The 23703-nt window shown below is 49.1% G+C and overlaps 16 non-coding genes across 16 annotated transcripts; all 16 read right to left on the bottom strand.

Moving 5' to 3' along the window:
- Nucleotides 1–111: 111 nt before the first annotated feature.
- Nucleotides 112–184, bottom strand: TRNAK-UUU (transfer RNA lysine (anticodon UUU)). The gene has a single exon. It is a non-coding gene; the product is annotated as a tRNA-Lys (tRNA).
- A 2207-nt stretch (nt 185–2391) lies between these two features.
- TRNAK-UUU (transfer RNA lysine (anticodon UUU)) lies at nt 2392–2464 on the bottom strand. The gene has a single exon. It is a non-coding gene; the product is annotated as a tRNA-Lys (tRNA).
- Nucleotides 2465–3911: 1447 nt separating this feature from the next.
- Nucleotides 3912–3984, bottom strand: TRNAK-UUU (transfer RNA lysine (anticodon UUU)). Its single transcript has one exon. It is a non-coding gene; the product is annotated as a tRNA-Lys (tRNA).
- Nucleotides 3985–4671: 687 nt separating this feature from the next.
- On the bottom strand, nt 4672–4744 carry TRNAK-UUU (transfer RNA lysine (anticodon UUU)). The gene has a single exon. It is a non-coding gene; the product is annotated as a tRNA-Lys (tRNA).
- A 2207-nt stretch (nt 4745–6951) lies between these two features.
- TRNAK-UUU (transfer RNA lysine (anticodon UUU)) lies at nt 6952–7024 on the bottom strand. The gene has a single exon. It is a non-coding gene; the product is annotated as a tRNA-Lys (tRNA).
- Nucleotides 7025–7711: 687 nt separating this feature from the next.
- Nucleotides 7712–7784, bottom strand: TRNAK-UUU (transfer RNA lysine (anticodon UUU)). The gene has a single exon. It is a non-coding gene; the product is annotated as a tRNA-Lys (tRNA).
- Nucleotides 7785–15452: 7668 nt separating this feature from the next.
- On the bottom strand, nt 15453–15525 carry TRNAK-UUU (transfer RNA lysine (anticodon UUU)). The gene has a single exon. It is a non-coding gene; the product is annotated as a tRNA-Lys (tRNA).
- A 687-nt stretch (nt 15526–16212) lies between these two features.
- TRNAK-UUU (transfer RNA lysine (anticodon UUU)) lies at nt 16213–16285 on the bottom strand. The gene has a single exon. It is a non-coding gene; the product is annotated as a tRNA-Lys (tRNA).
- Nucleotides 16286–16972: 687 nt separating this feature from the next.
- TRNAK-UUU (transfer RNA lysine (anticodon UUU)) lies at nt 16973–17045 on the bottom strand. Its single transcript has one exon. It is a non-coding gene; the product is annotated as a tRNA-Lys (tRNA).
- Nucleotides 17046–17732: 687 nt separating this feature from the next.
- On the bottom strand, nt 17733–17805 carry TRNAK-UUU (transfer RNA lysine (anticodon UUU)). Its single transcript has one exon. It is a non-coding gene; the product is annotated as a tRNA-Lys (tRNA).
- A 687-nt stretch (nt 17806–18492) lies between these two features.
- Nucleotides 18493–18565, bottom strand: TRNAK-UUU (transfer RNA lysine (anticodon UUU)). The gene has a single exon. It is a non-coding gene; the product is annotated as a tRNA-Lys (tRNA).
- A 687-nt stretch (nt 18566–19252) lies between these two features.
- On the bottom strand, nt 19253–19325 carry TRNAK-UUU (transfer RNA lysine (anticodon UUU)). Its single transcript has one exon. It is a non-coding gene; the product is annotated as a tRNA-Lys (tRNA).
- A 687-nt stretch (nt 19326–20012) lies between these two features.
- Nucleotides 20013–20085, bottom strand: TRNAK-UUU (transfer RNA lysine (anticodon UUU)). Its single transcript has one exon. It is a non-coding gene; the product is annotated as a tRNA-Lys (tRNA).
- A 687-nt stretch (nt 20086–20772) lies between these two features.
- TRNAK-UUU (transfer RNA lysine (anticodon UUU)) lies at nt 20773–20845 on the bottom strand. Its single transcript has one exon. It is a non-coding gene; the product is annotated as a tRNA-Lys (tRNA).
- Nucleotides 20846–21532: 687 nt separating this feature from the next.
- On the bottom strand, nt 21533–21605 carry TRNAK-UUU (transfer RNA lysine (anticodon UUU)). Its single transcript has one exon. It is a non-coding gene; the product is annotated as a tRNA-Lys (tRNA).
- A 687-nt stretch (nt 21606–22292) lies between these two features.
- On the bottom strand, nt 22293–22365 carry TRNAK-UUU (transfer RNA lysine (anticodon UUU)). The gene has a single exon. It is a non-coding gene; the product is annotated as a tRNA-Lys (tRNA).
- Nucleotides 22366–23703: the final 1338 nt, after the last annotated feature.

The raw sequence follows: 23703 nt of genomic DNA, 5'->3' as shown, positions 1-23703 counted from the left end.
GGGGGGAGGTTGGCTTCCCTTCCCCTAGGATATTTCATCTCTCTGGTCCAGTGAGCGTTCCTGGCAGATGTGCATAAAGACTGCCCAATCAGAAGCTCAAGGACCTCAAAGCGCCCGAACAGGGACTTGAACCCTGGACCCTCAGATTAAAAGTCTGATGCTCTACCGACTGAGCTATCCGGGCTCTGAAAAATCCACCACCAGGAGAGTCCAAAGCTGTTTGAATCTTGACATCTATGGTGGAAAAAGAGCATTCAGCCTGAAAGCACAAGTATTTGGCTTGCCCAGGCTGGCCAATCGTCCTTTCCCGTTTCATTTTCTAGGACAGGTTGAAGATAAAAGGGAGAATCTAACCTGTAAGCATGCAGATAGGGTCCAGTCCAGTTTCTGGCTTACTTTTACCTACAGGCCAATGCTCTTTCACCGGAAACAAGGGCCTTGCAAAAAGACACTGCCCGAACGGCTTCCTTAAGTCCTGGACCAAGACACTTCCAGTATTCTTAATCAGTGACTGGGTTACAAATGAAGTTCCCCTTTAGCCTCATGATGCCAGGTCCAGCAGAGGAAACGCAGGCCAAAAAATAAGGTAGAATCCACTCTGGATTATAGGCAAGAGAAGATCAAGCAGCGTGTGCCAGTCGCAGATTGTTTACGGGAGCCCAGGTAAGCTACCACAGACAAGGTTCTATGGCAGGAAACAGTTGGTCAAACAATCACCTTCAGCCACCTTTATTTCTGGTGCAGATTCCAAGAGCCTCGAGGGGGGAGGTTGGCTTCCCGTCCCCTATGACATTTCATCTCTCTGGTCCAGTGAGCGTTCCTGGCAGATGTGCATAAAGACTGCCCAATCAGAAGCTCAAGGACCTCAAAGCGCCCGAACAGGGACTTGAACCCTGGACCCTCAGATTAAAAGTCTGATGCTCTACCGACTGAGCTATCTGGGCTCTGAAAAATCCCCCACCAGAAGAGTCCAAAGCTGTTTGAATCTTGACATCTATGGTGGAAAAAGAGCATTCAGCCTGAAAGCACAAGTATTTGGCTTGCCCAGGCTGGCCAATCGTCCTCTCCCGTTTTATTTTCTAGGACAGGTTGAAGATAAAAGGGAGAATCTAACCTGTAAGCATGCAGATAGGGTCCAGTCCAGTTTCTGGCTTACTTTTACCTACAGGCCAATGCTCTTTCACCGGAAACAAGGGCCTTGCAAAAAGACACTGCCCGAACGGCTTCCTTAAGTCCTGGACCAAGACACTTCCAGTATTCTTAATCAGTGACTGGGTTACAAATGAAGTTCCCCTTTAGCCTCATGATGCCAGGTCCAGCAGAGGAAACGCAGGCCAAAAAATAAGGTAGAATCCACTCTGGATTATAGGCAAGAGAAGATCAAGCAGCGTGTGCCAGTCGCAGATTGTTTACGGGAGCCCAGGTAAGCTACCACAGACAAGGTTCTATGGCAGGAAACAGTTGGTCAAACAATCACCTTCAGCCACCTTTATTTCTGGTGCAGATTCCAAGAGCCTCGAGGGGGGAGGTTGGCTTCCCTTCCCCTAGGACATTTCATCTCTCTGGTCCAGTGAGCGTTCCTGGCAGATGTGCATAAAGACTGCCCAATCAGAAGCTCAAGGACCTCAAAGCGCCCGAACAGGGACTTGAACCCTGGACCATCAGATTAAAAGTCTCATGCTCTACCGACTGAGCTATCCGGGCTCTGAAAAATCCACCACCAGAAGAGTCCAAAGCTGTTTGAATCTTGACATCTATGGTGGAAAAAGAGCATTCAGCCTGAAAGCACAAGTATTTGGCTTGCCCAGGCTGGCCAATCGTCCTTTCCCGTTTCATTTTCTAGGACAGGTTGAAGATAAAAGGGAGAATCTAACCTGTAAGCATGCAGATAGGGTCCAGTCCAGTTTCTGGCTTACTTTTACCTACAGGCCAATGCTCTTTCACCGGAAACAAGGGCCTTGCAAAAAGACACTGCCCGAACGGCTTCCTTAAGTCCTGGACCAAGACACTTCCAGTATTCTTAATCAGTGACTGGGTTACAAATGAAGTTCCCCTTTAGCCTCATGATGCCAGGTCCAGCAGAGGAAACGCAGGCCAAAAAATAAGGTAGAATCCACTCTGGATTATAGGCAAGAGAAGATCAAGCAGCGTGTGCCAGTCGCAGATTGTTTACGGGAGCCCAGGTAAGCTACCACAGACAAGGTTCTATGGCAGGAAACAGTTGGTCAAACAATCACCTTCAGCCACCTTTATTTCTGGTGCAGATTCCAAGAGCCTCGAGGGGGGAGGTTGGCTTCCCGTCCCCTAGGACATTTCATCTCTCTGGTCCAGTGAGCGTTCCTGGCAGATGTGCATAAAGACTGCCCAATCAGAAGCTCAAGGACCTCAAAGCGCCCGAACAGGGACTTGAACCCTGGACCCTCAGATTAAAAGTCTGATGCTCTACCGACTGAGCTATCCGGGCTCTGAAAAATTCCCCACCAGAAGAGTCCAAAGCTGTTTGAATCTTGACATCTATGGTGGAAAAAGAGCATTCAGCCTGAAAGCACAAGTATTTGGCTTGCCCAGGCTGGCCAATCGTCCTCTCCCGTTTCATTTTCTAGGACAGGTTGAAGATAAAAGGGAGAATCTAACCTGTAAGCATGCAGATAGGGTCCAGTCCAGTTTCTGGCTTACTTTTACCTACAGGCCAATGCTCTTTCACCGGAAACAAGGGCCTTGCAAAAAGACACTGCCCGAACGGCTTCCTTAAGTCCTGGACCAAGACACTTCCAGTATTCTTAATCAGTGACTGGGTTACAAATGAAGTTCCCCTTTAGCCTCATGATGCCAGGTCCAGCAGAGGAAACGCAGGCCAAAAAATAAGGTAGAATCCACTCTGGATTATAGGCAAGAGAAGATCAAGCAGCGTGTGCCAGTCGCAGATTGTTTACGGGAGCCCAGGTAAGCTACCACAGACAAGGTTCTATGGCAGGAAACAGTTGGTCAAACAATCACCTTCAGCCACCTTTATTTCTGGTGCAGATTCCAAGAGCCTCGAGGGGGGAGGTTGGCTTCCCTTCCCCTAGGACATTTCATCTCTCTGGTCCAGTGAGCGTTCCTGGCAGATGTGCATAAAGACTGCCCAATCAGAAGCTCAAGGACCTCAAAGCGCCCGAACAGGGACTTGAACCCTGGACCATCAGATTAAAAGTCTCATGCTCTACCGACTGAGCTATCCGGGCTCTGAAAAATCCACCACCAGAAGAGTCCAAAGCTGTTTGAATCTTGACATCTATGGTGGAAAAAGAGCATTCAGCCTGAAAGCACAAGTATTTGGCTTGCCCAGGCTGGCCAATCGTCCTTTCCCGTTTCATTTTCTAGGACAGGTTGAAGATAAAAGGGAGAATCTAACCTGTAAGCATGCAGATAGGGTCCAGTCCAGTTTCTGGCTTACTTTTACCTACAGGCCAATGCTCTTTCACCGGAAACAAGGGCCTTGCAAAAAGACACTGCCCGAACGGCTTCCTTAAGTCCTGGACCAAGACACTTCCAGTATTCTTAATCAGTGACTGGGTTACAAATGAAGTTCCCCTTTAGCCTCATGATGCCAGGTCCAGCAGAGGAAACGCAGGCCAAAAAATAAGGTAGAATCCACTCTGGATTATAGGCAAGAGAAGATCAAGCAGCGTGTGCCAGTCGCAGATTGTTTACGGGAGCCCAGGTAAGCTACCACAGACAAGGTTCTATGGCAGGAAACAGTTGGTCAAACAATCACCTTCAGCCACCTTTATTTCTGGTGCAGATTCCAAGAGCCTCGAGGGGGGAGGTTGGCTTCCCGTCCCCTAGGACATTTCATCTCTCTGGTCCAGTGAGCGTTCCTGGCAGATGTGCATAAAGACTGCCCAATCAGAAGCTCAAGGACCTCAAAGCGCCCGAACAGGGACTTGAACCCTGGACCCTCAGATTAAAAGTCTGATGCTCTACCGACTGAGCTATCCGGGCTCTGAAAAATTCCCCACCAGAAGAGTCCAAAGCTGTTTGAATCTTGACATCTATGGTGGAAAAAGAGCATTCAGCCTGAAAGCACAAGTATTTGGCTTGCCCAGGCTGGCCAATCGTCCTCTCCCGTTTCATTTTCTAGGACAGGTTGAAGATAAAAGGGAGAATCTAACCTGTAAGCATGCAGATAGGGTCCAGTCCAGTTTCTGGCTTACTTTTACCTACAGGCCAATGCTCTTTCACCGGAAACAAGGGCCTTGCAAAAAGACACTGCCCGAACGGCTTCCTTAAGTCCTGGACCAAGACACTTCCAGTATTCTTAATCAGTGACTGGGTTACAAATGAAGTTCCCCTTTAGCCTCATGATGCCAGGTCCAGCAGAGGAAACGCAGGCCAAAAAATAAGGTAGAATCCACTCTGGATTATAGGCAAGAGAAGATCAAGCAGCGTGTGCCAGTCGCAGATTGTTTACGGGAGCCCAGGTAAGCTACCACAGACAAGGTTCTATGGCAGGAAACAGTTGGTCAAACAATCACCTTCAGCCACCTTTATTTCTGGTGCAGATTCCAAGAGCCTCGAGGGGGGAGGTTGGCTTCCCTTCCCCTAGGACATTTCATCTCTCTGGTCCAGTGAGCGTTCCTGGCAGATGTGCATAAAGACTGCCCAATCAGAAGCTCAAGGACCTCAAAGCGCCCGAACAGGGACTTGAACCCTGGACCCTCAGATTAAAAGTCTGATGCTCTACCGACTGAGCTATCCGGGCTCTGAAAAATCCACCACCAGAAGAGTCCAAAGCTGTTTGAATCTTGACATCTATGGTAGAAAAAGAGCATTCAGCCTGAAAGCACAAGTATTTGGCTTGCCCAGGCTGGCCAATCGTCCTTTCCCGTTTCATTTTCTAGGACAGGTTGAAGATAAAAGGGAGAATCTAACCTGTAAGCATGCAGATAGGGTCCAGTCCAGTTTCTGGCTTACTTTTACCTACAGGCCAATGCTCTTTCACCGGAAACAAGGGCCTTGCAAAAAGACACTGCCCGAACGGCTTCCTTAAGTCCTGGACCAAGACACTTCCAGTATTCTTAATCAGTGACTGGGTTACAAATGAAGTTCCCCTTTAGCCTCATGATGCCAGGTCCAGCAGAGGAAACGCAGGCCAAAAAATAATGTAGAATCCACTCTGGATTATAGGCAAGAGAAGATCAAGCAGCGTGTGCCAGTCGCAGATTGTTTACGGGAGCCCAGGTAAGCTACCACAGACAAGGTTCTATGGCAGGAAACAGTTGGTCAAACAATCACCTTCAGCCACCTTTATTTCTGGTGCAGATTCCAAGAGCCTCGAGGGGGGAGGTTGGCTTCCCGTCCCCTAGGACATTTCATCTCTCTGGTCCAGTGAGCGTTCCTGGCAGATGTGCATAAAGACTGCCCAATCAGAAGCTCAAGGACCTCAAAGCGCCCGAACAGGGACTTGAACCCTGGACCCTCAGATTAAAAGTCTCATGCTCTACCGACTGAGCTATCCGGGCTCTGAAAAATCCACCACCAGAAGAGTCCAAAGCTGTTTGAATCTTGACATCTATGGTGGAAAAAGAGCATTCAGCCTGAAAGCACAAGTATTTGGCTTGCCCAGGCTGGCCAATCGTCCTTTCCCGTTTCATTTTCTAGGACAGGTTGAAGATAAAAGGGAGAATCTAACCTGTAAGCATGCAGATAGGGTCCAGTCCAGTTTCTGGCTTACTTTTACCTACAGGCCAATGCTCTTTCACCGGAAACAAGGGCCTTGCAAAAAGACACTGCCCGAACGGCTTCCTTAAGTCCTGGACCAAGACACTTCCAGTATTCTTAATCAGTGACTGGGTTACAAATGAAGTTCCCCTTTAGCCTCATGATGCCAGGTCCAGCAGAGGAAACGCAGGCCAAAAAATAAGGTAGAATCCACTCTGGATTATAGGCAAGAGAAGATCAAGCAGCGTGTGCCAGTCGCAGATTGTTTACGGGAGCCCAGGTAAGCTACCACAGACAAGGTTCTATGGCAGGAAACAGTTGGTCAAACAATCACCTTCAGCCACCTTTATTTCTGGTGCAGATTCCAAGAGCCTCGAGGGGGGAGGTTGGCTTCCCGTCCCCTAGGACATTTCATCTCTCTGGTCCAGTGAGCGTTCCTGGCAGATGTTCATAAAGACTGCCCAATCAGAAGCTCAAGGACCTCAAAGCGCCCGAACAGGGACTTGAACCCTGGACCCTCAGATTAAAAGTCTGATGCTCTACCGACTGAGCTATCTGGGCTCTGAAAAATCCACCACCAGAAGAGTCCAAAGCTGTTTGAATCTTGACATCTATGGTGGAAAAAGAGCATTCAGCCTGAAAGCACAAGTATTTGGCTTGCCCAGGCTGGCCAATCGTCCTCTCCCGTTTCATTTTCTAGGACAGGTTGAAGATAAAAGGGAGAATCTAACCTGTAAGCATGCAGATAGGGTCCAGTCCAGTTTCTGGCTTACTTTTACCTACAGGCCAATGTTCTTTCACCGGAAACAAGGGCCTTGCAAAAAGACACTGCCCGAACGGCTTCCTTAAGTCCTGGACCAAGACACTTCCAGTATTCTTAATCAGTGACTGGGTTACAAATGAAGTTCCCCTTTAGCCTCATGATGCCAGGTCCAGCAGAGGAAACGCAGGCCAAAAAATAAGGTAGAATCCACTCTGGATTATAGGCAAGAGAAGATCAAGCAGCGTGTGCCAGTCGCAGATTGTTTACGGGAGCCCAGGTAAGCTACCACAGACAAGGTTCTATGGCAGGAAACAGTTGGTCAAACAATCACCTTCAGCCACCTTTATTTCTGGTGCAGATTCCAAGAGCCTCGAGGGGGGAGGTTGGCTTCCCTTCCCCTAGGACATTTCATCTCTCTGGTCCAGTGAGCGTTCCTGGCAGATGTGCATAAAGACTGCCCAATCAGAAGCTCAAGGACCTCAAAGCGCCCGAACAGGGACTTGAACCCTGGACCCTCAGATTAAAAGTCTGATGCTCTACCGACTGAGCTATCCGGGCTCTGAAAAATCCACCACCAGAAGAGTCCAAAGCTGTTTGAATCTTGACATCTATGGTGGAAAAAGAGCATTCAGCCTGAAAGCACAAGTATTTGGCTTGCCCAGGCTGGCCAATCGTCCTCTCCCGTTTCATTTTCTAGGACAGGTTGAAGATAAAAGGGAGAATCTAACCTGTAAGCATGCAGATAGGGTCCAGTCCAGTTTCTGGCTTACTTTTACCTACAGGCCAATGTTCTTTCACCGGAAACAAGGGCCTTGCAAAAAGACACTGCCCGAACGGCTTCCTTAAGTCCTGGACCAAGACACTTCCAGTATTCTTAATCAGTGACTGGGTTACAAATGAAGTTCCCCTTTAGCCTCATGATGCCAGGTCCAGCAGAGGAAACGCAGGCCAAAAAATAAGGTAGAATCCACTCTGGATTATAGGCAAGAGAAGATCAAGCAGCGTGTGCCAGTCGCAGATTGTTTACGGGAGCCCAGGTAAGCTACCACAGACAAGGTTCTATGGCAGGAAACAGTTGGTCAAACAATCACCTTCAGCCACCTTTATTTCTGGTGCAGATTCCAAGAGCCTCGAGGGGGGAGGTTGGCTTCCCTTCCCCTAGGACATTTCATCTCTCTGGTCCAGTGAGCGTTCCTGGCAGATGTGCATAAAGACTGCCCAATCAGAAGCTCAAGGACCTCAAAGCGCCCGAACAGGGACTTGAACCCTGGACCCTCAGATTAAAAGTCTGATGCTCTACCGACTGAGCTATCCGGGCTCTGAAAAATCCACCACCAGAAGAGTCCAAAGCTGTTTGAATCTTGACATCTATGGTGGAAAAAGAGCATTCAGCCTGAAAGCACAAGTATTTGGCTTGCCCAGGCTGGCCAATCGTCCTTTCCCGTTTCATTTTCTAGGACAGGTTGAAGATAAAAGGGAGAATCTAACCTGTAAGCATGCAGATAGGGTCCAGTCCAGTTTCTGGCTTACTTTTACCTACAGGCCAATGCTCTTTCACCGGAAACAAGGGCCTTGCAAAAAGACACTGCCCGAACGGCTTCCTTAAGTCCTGGACCAAGACACTTCCAGTATTCTTAATCAGTGACTGGGTTACAAATGAAGTTCCCCTTTAGCCTCATGATGCCAGGTCCAGCAGAGGAAACGCAGGCCAAAAAATAAGGTAGAATCCACTCTGGATTATAGGCAAGAGAAGATCAAGCAGCGTGTGCCAGTCGCAGATTGTTTACGGGAGCCCAGGTAAGCTACCACAGACAAGGTTCTATGGCAGGAAACAGTTGGTCAAACAATCACCTTCAGCCACCTTTATTTCTGGTGCAGATTCCAAGAGCCTCGAGGGGGGAGGTTGGCTTCCCTTCCCCTAGGACATTTCATCTCTCTGGTCCAGTGAGCGTTCCTGGCAGATGTGCATAAAGACTGCCCAATCAGAAGCTCAAGGACCTCAAAGCGCCCGAACAGGGACTTGAACCCTGGACCCTCAGATTAAAAGTCTGATGCTCTACTGACTGAGCTATCCGGGCTCTGAAAAATCCACCACCAGAAGAGTCCAAAGCTGTTTGAATCTTGACATCTATGGTGGAAAAAGAGCATTCAGCCTGAAAGCACAAGTATTTGGCTTGCCCAGGCTGGCCAATCGTCCTTTCCCGTTTCATTTTCTAGGACAGGTTGAAGATAAAAGGGAGAATCTAACCTGTAAGCATGCAGATAGGGTCCAGTCCAGTTTCTGGCTTACTTTTACCTACAGGCCAATGCTCTTTCACCGGAAACAAGGGCCTTGCAAAAAGACACTGCCCGAACGGCTTCCTTAAGTCCTGGACCAAGACACTTCCAGTATTCTTAATCAGTGACTGGGTTACAAATGAAGTTCCCCTTTAGCCTCATGATGCCAGGTCCAGCAGAGGAAACGCAGGCCAAAAAATAAGGTAGAATCCACTCTGGATTATAGGCAAGAGAAGATCAAGCAGCGTGTGCCAGTCGCAGATTGTTTACGGGAGCCCAGGTAGAAACGTGTCCCGATAAGCGGGAATCAGGCAGGACATATTAGAAGAGGGTAGCCTGTATCACTGTGCATGTGTTGGCGGGAAAGCCATTTTGTGTACCACATTCCAGTTAGCCTTACTGTAAACTACTGTGAATTGTTAATACTGTTATCCTCCTCCTCCGGCCATTATATCTCACTGTTTAATAAAGCCGGTTTTTGTTTCAGCCTCCTTGTCTGCTGTCCCGTACTTGAAACCTGCATTGCGGTCTCCTATACCTCTGACCGCTACAAGTGGCGTCACGAACAGGATACGGTTACAGAGATGGAGGCGGCTGAAGGCAACGTACCTGATGTTGATGTGAATGCCTTAGGTAATGGTGGAACCCCTACAAGGACCCTCCCTATGGGCATGCTTTTTAACTTGTTGCCAAAATTTGATGGCCAGAACATGTCACTGTCAGACTGGGTGACGAGATTACAGAGCGTTGCTAGAATTTACAATGTCAGCCCAGAGCTACAGGTGGAAATTGCTTTGGCTGCCCTGGAGGGTGAAGCGCGGAAAACTGTTTGCTTACAACCGGAAGCTACGCGCAGTACCTTGAAAGAGATTGTGCGCTTTCTAGAAGAAATATACGGTGAAACAGCTAGTGCGGGCCACCTCCGGGCAAAGTTCTTCTACCGGGTACAGCAGGAAAATGAAGGGGTCTCACAATATGCAACGGCTCTACAGGAAGTACTGGCTGAGATACAGAAAAAAGAGGCAGACGGGATAACCGCCATGGGATCCGCAGACCGGATACTGAGGGAACAATTGATCCTGGGACTCTACAGCTCTCACCTGAGACAAGCCCTACGGGAACGAGTCAGAGTGGACCCTACACTGAATTTTCGGCAAATATTGGCTGAGGCCGTGGAGCGAAGTAAAGAAGAAATTTATGCCTCTGGAGTGATACGGACCCAGACCGCCTCCCTCGGGGTTGCGAAGAATGAAGAGGTCCTGGTTAGAGTGGTGCAGGACCTACAAAGCTCCCTGGGTCTCATGCATGAGAAGTTGACGCAAATAGAGAGACGGATGGATTTGAGCTACCCCCCTGAGGTTGCATATCTGGGGCAACAACAACCTTATCAGACTGCCTCGATGGTTCCTGCACCAGAGCATCCTTACCCACGTATTCCCACCTACCGAGTCCCTCAATATCCTCCAGTGAGCTCGGCCAGTCCAGGCCTACGGGCGCCTCCCGCACACAGACAGAGAGAACAACGCAGAGAGGCTCAGTGCTGGCGGTGTGGAGAAAAAGGACACTTCGCTAGAGAATGCCGGAGGGACCTGCCTAGACGCCCAGAGCCGGCGTTAAACTTCAGGCCCCCGCAGTAATGAGGCACACTGCGGGGGAAGTAGAGTGTCAGGCCACTCAGCACAGCTCCGAACACCTGGTTGCAGGATGTCCCACCATAAGAGCCGAGTTTGAAGGCATTCCAGTCAACTGTTTAGTGGACACCGGATCACAGGTAACGACCATGCCTGAGTCATATTTCAACCGTTACTTTCAAGCACTGGCCAAGCCAGAACAGGGGACATTGATCCGGGTCACAGCAGCTAACCAGCAACAAATCCCTGTCACAGGTGTCGTATGGATGAATGTACGTCTGTGTGGACAGGAAGTTGGAAAAAAAGGTATCCTGCTGGTCCCTGAAACCTTCAAAGAAGATGTACCGGTGATAATGGGCATGAATATCCTGCGAGAGTTGGATCAAATTATGTTCACTAAAAGGGGGCCGGGCTATTGGAAGAATGCCACTCCACACAAACCAACGCAAAAGGCATTTCAACGGTTAATCCGGTTTTGTGGGACACAGAAGAGTGTCCCAGTACATCAGTCTGTAGGAAATATTCGAGTGCCGGGAAGGGCTACCCTTACCCTCCCTCCTGATCGGGAGACTATACTGACTTTGCCCGTGGGAACCTCCCGCAACCTTGAAGGTATGGAGGTGATCATTGAGCCTGAAGGCCTGGGAGAGTTAGGTCAGGATGTCCTAGTGGCCCGGACACTGGCAGTAGTCCAAAATGGACGAGTACCCATAAGAGCTGTAAACGTTGGACAACGGGAAGTCTCTCTGGTGCCAGGAGTGGAACTGGCTCGCGTGTACCTACATCGGGGAGAAGTGCTGAGTCAGGGAGAAGTGACTCTAGCTCCGATAGGCAATTCTGCTTGGACCTTGGCAGTTACTGCAAAGCCTGCAGAGGCACCGACCCCAGAATGGAATGGGACAGTCATCTTGGAACAAATGGAGATAGATGTGAAAGCTCTAAGTCCGGATCATTTACGAGCAGTTGAAACCATGCTGTGGGAGAATCAAGCTGCGTTTGCCCGCAATGCCAATGACTTTGGTTGCACAGATGCTATCACACATGAGATACCGACGGGGGACACTCCCCCAAGCCGAGAGAGATATCGACAGATTCCACCCAAGTTGTATCAAGAGGTGAAGACATTGCTGAAACAGATGATCGATTCAGGAGTGGTTCGGGGTAGTCAAAGTCCCTGGGCAGCCCCAGTGGTGCTTGTCAAGAAGAAGGATGGCACCATTCGATTTTGTGTGGATTACCGGAGATTGAATGCGTGCACAGTGCGGGACTCATATCCTCTGCCTCGCATCGAAGAGTCCCTAACAGCCCTAGGGCGGGCTAAATACTTCTCCACCTTGGATTTAGCAAGTGGATACTGGCAGGTACCGGTGGCTGAACAAGACAAGGAAAAGACAGCATTCATACTTCCCATGGGTCTGTTTGAATTTAATAGGATGCCATTTGGGCTGTCTAATGCCCCAGGAACCTTTCAGAGGCTGATGGAAAAATGTCTGGGAGATCTAAATTTTGAAGCTACCCTGATATACTTGGATGATATTATAGTGTACTCTGCTACTTTTGAAGAACACTTGGCCCGATTAGGACAGGTACTTGAGCGACTGCGGGCCCATGGCCTGAAGATAAAGCCAAAGAAGTGTCATCTCTTCAAGAAGGAGATCGAGTACTTAGGCCATACGGTGTCCAAAGACGGGGTGCTGCCATCCCAAAATAAAGTGGCTGCCATTCAACAATGGCCGGAGCCTAGAACGCTGCGTGAGTTGAAGGCCTTCCTTGGTCTGACTGGTTACTACCGGCGGTTCATCAAAGACTATGCAAAGATAGCGGGCCCTCTGAATGAGATTTTGAGAGGAACTGCTGGGCAATCCAAGAGTCAAAGTGTTCCCTGGGGACAGAAGCAAGAGGAGGCCTTCCTGACCTTGAAAGAGGCTCTGACATCGGCCCCCATCTTGGCTTATGCTGATTTTGACAAACCATTCTTCTTATCTACTGACGGTAGTCTCTACGGACTCGGGGCAGTGTTGTCACAGATGCAGGACGGACACGAAAGAGTGATTGCCTATGCCAGTAGGTCCCTGCGGGATACGGAGCGAAACCCTCATAACTATAGTTCCTTCCGGCTAGAGCTCCTTGCCCTGGTGTGGGCCATGACAGAGAAGTTTGCCGGTTACCTTACAGGGGCTAAAATCTTTGTACGGACTGATAACAATCCCCTGGCCCATCTGGATACTGCTAGACTGGGAGCCCTGGAGCAACGTTGGGCAGCTCGCCTTGCAAAGTATGACTTCTCAATTCGCTATCGCTCTGCTACAGAGAATACCAATGCTGATGGTCTGTCGAGGGTTACTTTTGAAACTCCATTGGGAGAGCTTGATGAACAAAAGGAAGAGGATGAAATTCCAGACTTCCGCAAGTTTACACCTCCAGCAGTCGCAGCACAGACAAGCGGGGAGGCCCGGTCCCTGCCTAAGGCATTAGCAAGAACTAATGAGGAATGGGGGCGAATACAAGATGAAGACATTGGACTGTGACAGATAAAAGGTTGGGTGGCTCGGCAAAGGAAACCAGACAGAGAGGAAAGGGCTGATCTTGATGCTGAGATGAAGTCAATTCTACATCAATGGGACAGACTAGAGGTTCATGGAGCTGTTCTATACCGCAAGTGGCAGCAGCCTGCTGATCTGGAGGCAAGATGGCAGGTTGTCATACCAAGGAGTCTGGCACTAGAGATAGCCAGGGAAGCTCATGAATTTGGAGCTCATTTCGGGCCAGTCAAAACTTACCAGTGGCTGCAGCGTTATGTGTATTGTCCACGACTGGAGGTCGTAGTTGAAGAAGTCTGCCGACAGTGTAGAGTGTGTGAGCTTACTAAAAGCACAGAGCAGAGGGCACCCATACAGCCCATACAGACCAAGGAACCGCTGGAGGTATTGCTGATAGATTATCTCCTCGTGGGACAGTCAGCCAGAGGCCCACAATACTGCCTGGTCATGATTGACCACTTCTCCAAGTTTGCAGTGGTCACTCCAACTCGGGACCAGACGGCTGAGTCTGCAGCTCGGGCCATCTGTCACGATTTCATCCGGGTCTATGGATGCCCGAAACGGATTCACTCAGATCAAGGAGCATGCTTTCAAGGGAAAGTGATGGAGGAGTTACACCGACTGTATGGCATTGGAAAATCCAGGACAACTCCATATCATCCCCAAGGGAATGGGGCCTGTGAGCGCTTTAATCGGACTCTGCTTCAGATGCTGAGGACCTTAGAGGAGGACAAAAAGACACACTGGCCAGACTATCTGCCTGAATTAGTCTGGGCCTACAATAATCGTGTCCACACTACCACCGGCTATACCCCATACATGCTACTGTTCGGTAGAGCCGGACGAGAAATTGTCGAATTGAATTTGGAACAGCCAGAAGATGTGATAGAGCGATCAACCACCTCATGGGTGAAAGAACACCGCAAGCGACTCCAGACCATCTGCCGGTTAGTAGGCCAGAGATTGCAAGAAAAGACTTATACTGACCGTCCTCCCATCCAAGAGATTCCGTTGCAACCTGGAGACCGGGTGCTGGTTCGAGAGAAACGGCCCAGAGGCAAGTTGAGTGAGCGTTGGGAGGTACAGCCGTACAAAGTGATCAAGAGAGTGTATCCCAATGGTCCAGTTTACGAAGTTCGTGTTGAGAATGGGGAGTCGGCTTCAAGGGTTCTACATAGGAATATGCTACGGCCATGTCGGTCAGAAGATCGGATACCTGCACAGAGGACACCACTCCCTGCCCCTTCCTCAGAATTTGTCATTTCCGATGGGAATAATATTGAAGACTGGTGGATTGTTCCTGACTCTGCACGTGATGAAGCCCCTGTTATAGAACCAGTACCAGCTCCAAGGGAGGAAGGACAAGTCCTAACAGAAAGACAAGACCTTCGGAGATCTAGTAGGTCTACTGCAGGGGTTCCACCAAACAGGTACAATGCTGATCAGTTTATTTGGTCTAACTGTATGTATTATGAACAATGTTGTGCTGCCGTTAAAGATTGATTTAACCCTTTTCTTCCCCATGGACTATATAGCAAGGCCGAGGACGGCCACCTTTAAGCGGGGAGGCATGTAGGGGTCAGCCCCTAGGATTACTGAACTATATTGCACTGTGTTCCATCTATAATATATACAGCCTGCTATTTCCAGTTTAGCCACAAGATGTCACTGTTGCTGCCGACCCTTCAGAGGAGAGGAAACAGGAAGTGGCAGTGAGAGAGAACTGTGAGGAGTGTGTGGGCAGCTGAGGGATTCCTGTGCGGAGCTGAGGAAAAGTCAAGTCTGCCCTGAGGAGAGGGAGACTTTGTGTGGATAAAGAGTCGCAGTATCCAGCTAAAGATCGGGCATCTCGGGCAGAGAGAGAGAGCTGTGGTGATTTTGGGCCGCATCTGTGTTCATCCATCCGTCCCAGACGGGCAAGCTGCAGCACTAGGAACTGGACTTCACCTGCCTCATGAAGGAGGCCAAGACAAGGGACCCTCCAGCTGTCTAACAAACTGTGAGTGAGCACCGGTGCTGGATTGTGATAGGGAATAGTACAGTCCCTACTGAGATAGTACGTTGTAGAAACGTGTCCCGATAAGCGGGAATCAGGCAGGACATATTAGAAGAGGGTAGCCTGTATCACTGTGCATGTGTTGGCGGGAAAGCCATTTTGTGTACCACATTCCAGTTAGCCTTACTGTAAACTACTGTGAATTGTTAATACTGTTATCCTCCTCCTCCGGCCATTATATCTCACTGTTTAATAAAGCCGGTTTTTGTTTCAGCCTCCTTGTCTGCTGTCCCGTACTTGAAACCTGCATTGCGGTCTCCTATACCTCTGACCGCTACACTACCACAGACAAGGTTCTATGGCAGGAAACAGTTGGTCAAACAATCACCTTCAGCCACCTTTATTTCTGGTGCAGATTCCAAGAGCCTCGAGGGGGGAGGTTGGCTTCCCTTCCCCTAGGACATTTCATCTCTCTGGTCCAGTGAGCGTTCCTGGCAGATGTGCATAAAGACTGCCCAATCAGAAGCTCAAGGACCTCAATGCGCCCGAACAGGGACTTGAACCCTGGACCCTCAGATTAAAAGTCTGATGCTCTACCGACTGAGCTATCCGGGCTCTGAAAAATCCACCACCAGAAGAGTCCAAAGCTGTTTGAATCTTGACATCTATGGTGGAAAAAGAGCATTCAGCCTGAAAGCACAAGTATTTGGCTTGCCCAGGCTGGCCAATCGTCCTTTCCCGTTTCATTTTCTAGGACAGGTTGAAGATAAAAGGGAGAATCTAACCTGTAAGCATGCAGATAGGGTCCAGTCCAGTTTCTGGCTTACTTTTACCTACAGGCCAATGCTCTTTCACCGGAAACAAGGGCCTTGCAAAAAGACACTGCCCGAACGGCTTCCTTAAGTCCTGGACCAAGACACTTCCAGTATTCTTAATCAGTGACTGGGTTACAAATGAAGTTCCCCTTTAGCCTCATGATGCCAGGTCCAGCAGAGGAAACGCAGGCCAAAAAATAAGGTAGAATCCACTCTGGATTATAGGCAAGAGAAGATCAAGCAGCGTGTGCCAGTCGCAGATTGTTTACGGGAGCCCAGGTAAGCTACCACAGACAAGGTTCTATGGCAGGAAACAGTTGGTCAAACAATCACCTTCAGCCACCTTTATTTCTGGTGCAGATTCCAAGAGCCTCGAGGGGGGAGGTTGGCTTCCCTTCCCCTAGGACATTTCATCTCTCTGGTCCAGTGAGCGTTCCTGGCAGATGTGCATAAAGACTGCCCAATCAGAAGCTCAAGGACCTCAAAGCGCCCGAACAGGGACTTGAACCCTGGACCCTCAGATTAAAAGTCTGATGCTCTACCGACTGAGCTATCCGGGCTCTGAAAAATCCACCACCAGAAGAGTCCAAAGCTGTTTGAATCTTGACATCTATCGTGGAAAAAGAGCATTCAGCCTGAAAGCACAAGTATTTGGCTTGCCCAGGCTGGCCAATCGTCCTTTCCCGTTTCATTTTCTAGGACAGGTTGAAGATAAAAGGGAGAATCTAACCTGTAAGCATGCAGATAGGGTCCAGTCCAGTTTCTGGCTTACTTTTACCTACAGGCCAATGCTCTTTCACCGGAAACAAGGGCCTTGCAAAAAGACACTGCCCGAACGGCTTCCTTAAGTCCTGGACCAAGACACTTCCAGTATTCTTAATCAGTGACTGGGTTACAAATGAAGTTCCCCTTTAGCCTCATGATGCCAGGTCCAGCAGAGGAAACGCAGGCCAAAAAATAATGTAGAATCCACTCTGGATTATAGGCAAGAGAAGATCAAGCAGCGTGTGCCAGTCGCAGATTGTTTACGGGAGCCCAGGTAAGCTACCACAGACAAGGTTCTATGGCAGGAAACAGTTGGTCAAACAATCACCTTCAGCCACCTTTATTTCTGGTGCAGATTCCAAGAGCCTCGAGGGGGGAGGTTGGCTTCCCGTCCCCTAGGACATTTCATCTCTCTGGTCCAGTGAGCGTTCCTGGCAGATGTGCATAAAGACTGCCCAATCAGAAGCTCAAGGACCTCAAAGCGCCCGAACAGGGACTTGAACCCTGGACCCTCAGATTAAAAGTCTGATGCTCTACCGACTGAGCTATCCGGGCTCTGAAAAATCCACCACCAGAAGAGTCCAAAGCTGTTTGAATCTTGACATCTATGGTGGAAAAAGAGCATTCAGCCTGAAAGCACAAGTATTTGGCTTGCCCAGGCTGGCCAATCGTCCTTTCCCGTTTCATTTTCTAGGACAGGTTGAAGATAAAAGGGAGAATCTAACCTGTAAGCATGCAGATAGGGTCCAGTCCAGTTTCTGGCTTACTTTTACCTACAGGCCAATGCTCTTTCACCGGAAACAAGGGCCTTGCAAAAAGACACTGCCCGAACGGCTTCCTTAAGTCCTGGACCAAGACACTTCCAGTATTCTTAATCAGTGACTGGGTTACAAATGAAGTTCCCCTTTAGCCTCATGATGCCAGGTCCAGCAGAGGAAACGCAGGCCAAAAAATAAGGTAGAATCCACTCTGGATTATAGGCAAGAGAAGATCAAGCAGCGTGTGCCAGTCGCAGATTGTTTACGGGAGCCCAGGTAAGCTACCACAGACAAGGTTCTATGGCAGGAAACAGTTGGTCAAACAATCACCTTCAGCCACCTTTATTTCTGGTGCAGATTCCAAGAGCCTCGAGGGGGGAGGTTGGCTTCCCTTCCCCTAGGACATTTCATCTCTCTGGTCCAGTGAGCGTTCCTGGCAGATGTGCATAAAGACTGCCCAATCAGAAGCTCAAGGACCTCAAAGCGCCCGAACAGGGACTTGAACCCTGGACCCTCAGATTAAAAGTCTGATGCTCTACCGACTGAGCTATCCGGGCTCTGAAAAATCCACCACCAGAAGAGTCCAAAGCTGTTTGAATCTTGACATCTATGGTGGAAAAAGAGCATTCAGCCTGAAAGCACAAGTATTTGGCTTGCCCAGGCTGGCCAATCGTCCTTTCCCGTTTCATTTTCTAGGACAGGTTGAAGATAAAAGGGAGAATCTAACCTGTAAGCATGCAGATAGGGTCCAGTCCAGTTTCTGGCTTACTTTTACCTACAGGCCAATGCTCTTTCACCGGAAACAAGGGCCTTGCAAAAAGACACTGCCCGAACGGCTTCCTTAAGTCCTGGACCAAGACACTTCCAGTATTCTTAATCAGTGACTGGGTTACAAATGAAGTTCCCCTTTAGCCTCATGATGCCAGGTCCAGCAGAGGAAACGCAGGCCAAAAAATAAGGTAGAATCCACTCTGGATTATAGGCAAGAGAAGATCAAGCAGCGTGTGCCAGTCGCAGATTGTTTACGGGAGCCCAGGTAAGCTACCACAGACAAGGTTCTATGGCAGGAAACAGTTGGTCAAACAATCACCTTCAGCCACCTTTATTTCTGGTGCAGATTCCAAGAGCCTCGAGGGGGGAGGTTGGCTTCCCTTCCCCTAGGACATTTCATCTCTCTGGTCCAGTGAGCGTTCCTGGCAGATGTGCATAAAGACTGCCCAATCAGAAGCTCAAGGACCTCAAAGCGCCCGAACAGGGACTTGAACCCTGGACCCTCAGATTAAAAGTCTGATGCTCTACCGACTGAGCTATCCGGGCTCTGAAAAATCCCCCACCAGAAGAGTCCAAAGCTGTTTGAATCTTGACATCTATGGTGGAAAAAGAGCATTCAGCCTGAAAGCACAAGTATTTGGCTTGCCCAGGCTGGCCAATCGTCCTTTCCCGTTTCATTTTCTAGGACAGGTTGAAGATAAAAGGGAGAATCTAACCTGTAAGCATGCAGATAGGGTCCAGTCCAGTTTCTGGCTTACTTTTACCTACAGGCCAATGCTCTTTCACCGGAAACAAGGGCCTTGCAAAAAGACACTGCCCGAACGGCTTCCTTAAGTCATGGACCAAGACACTTCCAGTATTCTTAATCAGTGACTGGGTTACAAATGAAGTTCCCCTTTAGCCTCATGATGCCAGGTCCAGCAGAGGAAACGCAGGCCAAAAAATAATGTAGAATCCACTCTGGATTATAGGCAAGAGAAGATCAAGCAGCGTGTGCCAGTCGCAGATTGTTTACGGGAGCCCAGGTAAGCTACCACAGACAAGGTTCTATGGCAGGAAACAGTTGGTCAAACAATCACCTTCAGCCACCTTTATTTCTGGTGCAGATTCCAAGAGCCTCGAGGGGGGAGGTTGGCTTCCCTTCCCCTAGGACATTTCATCTCTCTGGTCCAGTGAGCGTTCCTGGCAGATGTGCATAAAGACTGCCCAATCAGAAGCTCAAGGACCTCAAAGCGCCCGAACAGGGACTTGAACCCTGGACCCTCAGATTAAAAGTCTGATGCTCTACCGACTGAGCTATCCGGGCTCTGAAAAATCCACCACCAGAAGAGTCCAAAGCTGTTTGAATCTTGACATCTATGGTGGAAAAAGAGCATTCAGCCTGAAAGCACAAGTATTTGGCTTGCCCAGGCTGGCCAATCGTCCTTTCCCGTTTCATTTTCTAGGACAGGTTGAAGATAAAAGGGAGAATCTAACCTGTAAGCATGCAGATAGGGTCCAGTCCAGTTTCTGGCTTACTTTTACCTACAGGCCAATGCTCTTTCACCGGAAACAAGGGCCTTGCAAAAAGACACTGCCCGAACGGCTTCCTTAAGTCCTGGACCAAGACACTTCCAGTATTCTTAATCAGTGACTGGGTTACAAATGAAGTTCCCCTTTAGCCTCATGATGCCAGGTCCAGCAGAGGAAACGCAGGCCAAAAAATAAGGTAGAATCCACTCTGGATTATAGGCAAGAGAAGATCAAGCAGCGTGTGCCAGTCGCAGATTGTTTACGGGAGCCCAGGTAAGCTACCACAGACAAGGTTCTATGGCAGGAAACAGTTGGTCAAACAATCACCTTCAGCCACCTTTATTTCTGGTGCAGATTCCAAGAGCCTCGAGGGGGGAGGTTGGCTTCCCTTCCCCTAGGACATTTCATCTCTCTGGTCCAGTGAGCGTTCCTGGCAGATGTGCATAAAGACTGCCCAATCAGAAGCTCAAGGACCTCAAAGCGCCCGAACAGGGACTTGAACCCTGGACCCTCAGATTAAAAGTCTGATGCTCTACCGACTGAGCTATCCGGGCTCTGAAAAATCCACCACCAGAAGAGTCCAAAGCTGTTTGAATCTTGACATCTATGGTGGAAAAAGAGCATTCAGCCTGAAAGCACAAGTATTTGGCTTGCCCAGGCTGGCCAATCGTCCTTTCCCGTTTCATTTTCTAGGACAGGTTGAAGATAAAAGGGAGAATCTAACCTGTAAGCATGCAGATAGGGTCCAGTCCAGTTTCTGGCTTACTTTTACCTACAGGCCAATGCTCTTTCACCGGAAACAAGGGCCTTGCAAAAAGACACTGCCCGAACGGCTTCCTTAAGTCCTGGACCAAGACACTTCCAGTATTCTTAATCAGTGACTGGGTTACAAATGAAGTTCCCCTTTAGCCTCATGATGCCAGGTCCAGCAGAGGAAACGCAGGCCAAAAAATAAGGTAGAATCCACTCTGGATTATAGGCAAGAGAAGATCAAGCAGCGTGTGCCAGTCGCAGATTGTTTACGGGAGCCCAGGTAAGCTACCACAGACAAGGTTCTATGGCAGGAAACAGTTGGTCAAACAATCACCTTCAGCCACCTTTATTTCTGGTGCAGATTCCAAGAGCCTCGAGGGGGGAGGTTGGCTTCCCTTCCCCTAGGACATTTCATCTCTCTGGTCCAGTGAGCGTTCCTGGCAGATGTGCATAAAGACTGCCCAATCAGAAGCTCAAGGACCTCAAAGCGCCCGAACAGGGACTTGAACCCTGGACCCTCAGATTAAAAGTCTGATGCTCTACCGACTGAGCTATCCGGGCTCTGAAAAATCCCCCACCAGAAGAGTCCAAAGCTGTTTGAATCTTGACATCTATGGTGGAAAAAGAGCATTCAGCCTGAAAGCACAAGTATTTGGCTTGCCCAGGCTGGCCAATCGTCCTTTCCCGTTTCATTTTCTAGGACAGGTTGAAGATAAAAGGGAGAATCTAACCTGTAAGCATGCAGATAGGGTCCAGTCCAGTTTCTGGCTTACTTTTACCTACAGGCCAATGCTCTTTCACCGGAAACAAGGGCCTTGCAAAAAGACACTGCCCGAACGGCTTCCTTAAGTCCTGGACCAAGACACTTCCAGTATTCTTAATCAGTGACTGGGTTACAAATGAAGTTCCCCTTTAGCCTCATGATGCCAGGTCCAGCAGAGGAAACGCAGGCCAAAAAATAATGTAGAATCCACTCTGGATTATAGGCAAGAGAAGATCAAGCAGCGTGTGCCAGTCGCAGATTGTTTACGGGAGCCCAGGTAAGCTACCACAGACAAGGTTCTATGGCAGGAAACAGTTGGTCAAACAATCACCTTCAGCCACCTTTATTTCTGGTGCAGATTCCAAGAGCCTCGAGGGGGGAGGTTGGCTTCCCGTCCCCTAGGACATTTCATCTCTCTGGTCCAGTGAGCGTTCCTGGCAGATGTGCATAAAGACTGCCCAATCAGAAGCTCAAGGACCTCAAAGCGCCCGAACAGGGACTTGAACCCTGGACCCTCAGATTAAAAGTCTGATGCTCTACCGACTGAGCTATCCGGGCTCTGAAAAATCCACCACCAGAAGAGTCCAAAGCTGTTTGAATCTTGACATCTATGGTGGAAAAAGAGCATTCAGCCTGAAAGCACAAGTATTTGGCTTGCCCAGGCTGGCCAATCGTCCTTTCCCGTTTCATTTTCTAGGACAAGTTGAAGATAAAAGGGAGAATCTAACCTGTAAGCATGCAGATAGGGTCCAGTCCAGTTTCTGGCTTACTTTTACCTACAGGCCAATGCTCTTTCACCGGAAACAAGGGCCTTGCAAAAAGACACTGCCCGAACGGCTTCCTTAAGTCCTGGACCAAGACACTTCCAGTATTCTTAATCAGTGACTGGGTTACAAATGAAGTTCCCCTTTAGCCTCATGATGCCAGGTCCAGCAGAGGAAACGCAGGCCAAAAAATAAGGTAGAATCCACTCTGGATTATAGGCAAGAGAAGATCAAGCAGCGTGTGCCAGTCGCAGATTGTTTACGGGAGCCCAGGTAAGCTACCACAGACAAGGTTCTATGGCAGGAAACAGTTGGTCAAACAATCACCTTCAGCCACCTTTATTTCTGGTGCAGATTCCAAGAGCCTCGAGAGGGGAGGTTGGCTTCCCTTCCCCTAGGACATTTCATCTCTCTGGTCCAGTGAGCGTTCCTGGCAGATGTGCATAAAGACTGCCCAATCAGAAGCTCAAGGACCTCAAAGCGCCCGAACAGGGACTTGAACCCTGGACCCTCAGATTAAAAGTCTGATGCTCTACCGACTGAGCTATCCGGGCTCTGAAAAATCCACCACCAGAAGAGTCCAAAGCTGTTTGAATCTTGACATCTATGGTGGAAAAAGAGCATTCAGCCTGAAAGCACAAGTATTTGGCTTGCCCAGGCTGGCCAATCGTCCTTTCCCGTTTCATTTTCTAGGACAGGTTGAAGATAAAAGGGAGAATCTAACCTGTAAGCATGCAGATAGGGTCCAGTCCAGTTTCTGGCTTACTTTTACCTACAGGCCAATGCTCTTTCACCGGAAACAAGGGCCTTGCAAAAAGACACTGCCCGAACGGCTTCCTTAAGTCCTGGACCAAGACACTTCCAGTATTCTTAATCAGTGACTGGGTTACAAATGAAGTTCCCCTTTAGCCTCATGATGCCAGGTCCAGCAGAGGAAACGCAGGCCAAAAAATAAGGTAGAATCCACTCTGGATTATAGGCAAGAGAAGATCAAGCAGCGTGTGCCAGTCGCAGATTGTTTACGGGAGCCCAGGTAAGCTACCACAGACAAGGTTCTATGGCAGGAAACAGTTGGTCAAACAATCACCTTCAGCCACCTTTATTTCTGGTGCAGATTCCAAGAGCCTCGAGGGGGGAGGTTGGCTTCCCGTCCCCTAGGACATTTCATCTCTCTGGTCCAGTGAGCGTTCCTGGCAGATGTGCATAAAGACTGCCCAATCAGAAGCTCAAGGACCTCAAAGCGCCCCGAACAGGGACTTGAACCGTGGACCCTCAGATTAAAAGTCTGATGCTCTACCGACTGAGCTATCCGGGCTCTGAAAAATCCCCCACCAGAAGAGTCCAAAGCTGTTTGAATCTTGACATCTATGGTGGAAAAAGAGCATTCAGCCTGAAAGCACAAGTATTTGGCTTGCCCAGGCTGGCCAATCGTCCTCTCCCGTTTCATTTTCTAGGACAGGTTGAAGATAAAAGGGAGAATCTAACCTGTAAGCATGCAGATAGGGTCCAGTCCAGTTTCTGGCTTACTTTTACCTACAGGCCAATGCTCTTTCACCGGAAACAAGGGCCTTGCAAAAAGACACTGCCCGAACGGCTTCCTTAAGTCCTGGACCAAGACACTTCCAGTATTCTTAATCAGTGACTGGGTTACAAATGAAGTTCCCCTTTAGCCTCATGATGCCAGGTCCAGCAGAGGAAACGCAGGCCAAAAAATAAGGTAGAATCCACTCTGGATTATAGGCAAGAGAAGATCAAGCAGCGTGTGCCAGTCGCAGATTGTTTACGGGAGCCCAGGTAAGCTACCACAGACAAGGTTCTATGGCAGGAAACAGTTGGTCAAACAATCACCTTCAGCCACCTTTATTTCTGGTGCAGATTCCAAGAGCCTCGAG

Source organism: Lithobates pipiens, unplaced genomic scaffold, assembly GCF_037356315.1.
Source record: "Lithobates pipiens isolate NorthernLeopardFrog02 unplaced genomic scaffold, aLitPip1_a1.2 Scaffold_8, whole genome shotgun sequence".
In the NCBI taxonomy this organism is placed as follows: Eukaryota; Metazoa; Chordata; class Amphibia; order Anura; family Ranidae; genus Lithobates; species Lithobates pipiens.
This window is presented reverse-complemented; position numbering and strand designations above follow the sequence as displayed.